Source organism: Cyprinodon variegatus, unplaced genomic scaffold (genome assembly GCF_000732505.1).
Source record: "Cyprinodon variegatus isolate N-32 unplaced genomic scaffold, C_variegatus-1.0 Scaffold523, whole genome shotgun sequence".
Classification (NCBI taxonomy): domain Eukaryota; kingdom Metazoa; phylum Chordata; class Actinopteri; order Cyprinodontiformes; family Cyprinodontidae; genus Cyprinodon; species Cyprinodon variegatus.
The window spans coordinates 403,563-407,292 of record NW_015150976.1 but is presented as its reverse complement, the minus strand read 5'-3'; the positions used below and the strand labels follow the sequence as shown (position 1 = coordinate 407,292).

The following is a 3,730-nucleotide window of genomic DNA, read 5'->3' as shown; positions in this document are numbered from 1 at the left end:
CCCGCTCCCCTTCCTGCAGTGTCCGCGAGCCACAGCTCCGCTTTTGTTTTGTTTGTTTACTTAATAAACGTTCTGAACTTTCCTACTGACTGTCTCTCCTTGAATACTGGGTTCCTCTGTCCTCAGTTCATGACACCTGTATCCAGACATATAGTCACTTGGTTTAAGATATTAAAACACAAAAAAATAAACAAACATTAAACAACTAATACCTAAACCAGTCTAAATGGTTAGTTGTTTAATGTTTACATCAATAAAAAACATTACAGCTGATCAATTCATTGGTGGAAAGTAATCAACATGCTGTGATAGATGAAAGTTTTCATGAGAAAAGAAAAATACATTTCAAAGTAAACTTAAAACTGATGATTTTTAATGGTTCTATAATGGGAGATGGAGCTGTGTTTGACTGTGTCAGGAGTTCAGGGCATCCCTCCTTCTCAGCAGAATCCTCTGCAGCTCCTCATCTGGGTTCACAGAAGGCGGCACAGCTTTCGGTGGAGGCCGAGCTTTGTTGAAGTTCTCCTGGACGGGTCAATAAATCACGTGACTGCAGGAAAATGACTACGAATGTCCAAAATATAAATGCAACGTTTCATTTTTTAATTTAATTAACTGCACCTTTTCAACCTAAAAAACATTTCTGCATTTATTATTTACTATATATATATACATCCAACAAGTTAACTGACCAATTAATTGTTTCCACTTTGAACTTTACATAAAGATAAGAACTGAATTATCTTCCATATGCTTTTATATTGCCATATATGAGGATTTGTTTTTATCAACTTCTTTCTTACCGTAAATAAAATTTATGCAAATATTTCTATGTTCAAATATTTTTTATAGTTAAAATAAAGAAAAAAAGCAGGGTTTAAGCAGTAAAACACAGCTTCAAAGTCCCATTACCATGATTCCTTTAAGTTCTTGAATGGCAGAATTAGAGGGCAGCCTCTCCATCTGATAAAAGGAAAATAGGAGGAGAAAATGGCTTTGGTAAATAAACAACGGCCCTGACACATTATGCTTATTTTACCTCATTCAGCACTTAAATGATAAATTGCTTCTCTCACCACAAAGATGAAACATTGTACTCTAGAATAAAGATGTATGGTTTCTACAAGAAGCAAATGTGTTAACACATAAGCATTTCGAGTCATGACCATTTTTCCATCCTCATTATTTCTAATGACCTCGCAGAGCAGCCGCTAATGCTATCTAATTTGACAGAGTTGTTAAGGAGGACTGAAAGAAGTCCTGACCGTACAGCATCTTTAAACAAAACAAGAAGCTCTTAGATAATCCTGAACACTGATGGATTTGAGAGCACTGAACAATATATGCTCACACACACACAAACACACATCTGTGTCACGCTATGCTTCTGAGGACTTTCCTTTTGACTTCTATTCATATGGGATTTATTTCTACGACCTAACGCTAACCGTTACCAACAGACTTGACCCTCACCTGAACTCAATTAACACCTTAGCCTTAAAGCTAACCCTCACCGCCAAGAGGAGAACTTTTCTTCACCAGTCGTTGGTCCCCACAAGTACCTATAGTATAACTCCAACACACCCCCACCCCCATCCCTAAACACACATGTGAAAAACTGGCCCCAGAACACTTGATATCTGCTGCTGGTGGTTTACTTCAAGGATTTTAGCAGCAAAGACACATTTTCCATTTTCCGTGTGATTAGTGGTTAATATATTCTACATTTAGGGCTGCTTCTCTCCTTCTTCTCAAACTCTGCCAATGATGTTATCTTTGGTGTGAAGCAAAAGTACTTTTGAGGCTTTTTTCAAAGATGGAGAATAAGGAAAATATCAGGCAACTGTCCACTAAATTCACACGTTTGAATATTAGTGCATTAAAACTTGTTTTGAATGTTTGCTATTTAAATGCACTAAAGCTAGAACTAAATTACTTTATTTTGGTTATTAATATTTAATTATCAATAAAGTATGCAAAGTTTGTTAAATTAGAGACCATAGCTACAACGCTTTAATCAAAATGATTCATTATGAAACATAAATAAAACCATAACCTTTACTACAGAAAATAAATGTTGTATTGTTTGGACTATTTTAATTGATGATGTGTGAGTGTTTTAAACGCTAATAATACCTGCCTGTTGCATGGCAGAGCTAATGTTTTTAAAAGTGCCGTCATGATCTTAGCACTGATGACTGGTCTGATTACTCATTTCATTCACCTGCTTAGCTTGACCCAGTTCTTATTACTGTTCATTTGATCTTCCTGCTTCATCCTTTATTTAACCAGCCTTCAGACCAGTCATCAGGGACAGATTGTTTTCCAACCTGTGGTGAGAAGTTTTCTAGCAATCCTGTATTTCTGATTGACTGATCCTGACCCATACTGCCTCTGAGCCTCCCGGTTTCCATTATGATCTGTTTGACTGACCTGTCTTCCGACTTGTGCTGGATCCCTTCCTGTATATGACCTGAACTTAGAATTCTCCCTCGATACCTCACCGTATCTCTGATCTCCTGGCTCTGACTCCCAAGCACATCTTCGACACCGACTTTGGCTTCGCCCTCTGGATTATCCTGCCAAAATTCATCTGCTTGGTTCTGATCTCCTGTAGGTCCTCTGACCTCCAGGACTTCAGCACCTGGGCTGGAATCAACCTCATCCTCTTGGCTCGGACTGAACTGTAAGCTTTTTCAATTCAAAATTAATTTTGAATTGAAAAAGGTTCTTGTATGGGGAATTAAACGTCTTCAAACTTTGAAAACAGGGAAAACTCTGACTTTCTGCACAATGTTTTTCTCCCGTGTTTCTCCTAGGTTCAGTTCCTGTTATTTCTGGATTTATGTTTTTATACCATCTACTTCACCATTAAAACTGCAGCAACCATCTCTGCCTTCCAGATCCTTACAGTGGGGATCAGCTGGGAAATAAATAGGATGTTTTGTCTTTTCAACCTCCCTGTGCTTGTCTCTGGATTTAAGTGCTCTCATTGGCTATCAGCCACAGCTACTAAGAAAATAGATCAATGATGATCTTCTAGCCTAATTTAAATTGCCTCACCTTTGGTTCATTCCTGTTGGGGGACTGGTTGACTGGTCGAAGTTGAATTCCTCTCTTTATTCTCTGCATCATCTCCTCTACAGCCTGGTGCCGGATGTCTTCTAGGCAGGGAAATATCAGATCACACCAAAACTGTTAAACAATTCAGCTTTTAGTGAAACGGGTAAGATGTAAGATAATCTATAAACCTAATAAGATATGATCTTCAGATTAATGACCAACCTGAGCGCCATGCTCTTAAAATGGAAGTGCTAAAGGACTTTAATACAGAAAACTATGGAAACTAGAAAACTTAGCAAAAACTCAGCCACAAAGAGTTTAATGTTGCAGAAATATTTATAATTTCAATATGTGGGGAGGATGATGTAAAGCAACTGTTACGATAATTATCATTGATGATGTGGGAGTTTATTGCACAATAATATAACCTGCCTGTTGCGTGTCAGAACTGATACCAGTAGTTTATCTAATTAAGATAGTTCCTCTGTCTGGATATACAGTTATAATCTTCATTCTGTACGAGGCAAAGATTTGGGAATGTGATGAGAGCGGTGTCCTTCAGCTATGAACAAAGTGGATGTCTAATCATCTGCTAACATCTATGACATAATGATGTGATGATGTGGCAGACTGGAGATGTATAAAATGCTTCTCTAACTGTGAATCG

At 37.7% G+C, this 3,730-nt stretch overlaps 1 long non-coding RNA gene across 1 annotated transcript; it reads right to left on the bottom strand.

The window, feature by feature from the left end:
- Positions 1-425: 425 nt before the first annotated feature.
- LOC107095090 lies at positions 426-3,150 on the bottom strand. Its single transcript, XR_001481717.1, has 3 exons — positions 3,064-3,150; positions 913-963; positions 426-525 (listed from the first exon to the last, which is right to left on the bottom strand). It is a non-coding gene; the product is annotated as an uncharacterized LOC107095090 (long non-coding RNA).
- Positions 3,151-3,730: the final 580 nt, after the last annotated feature.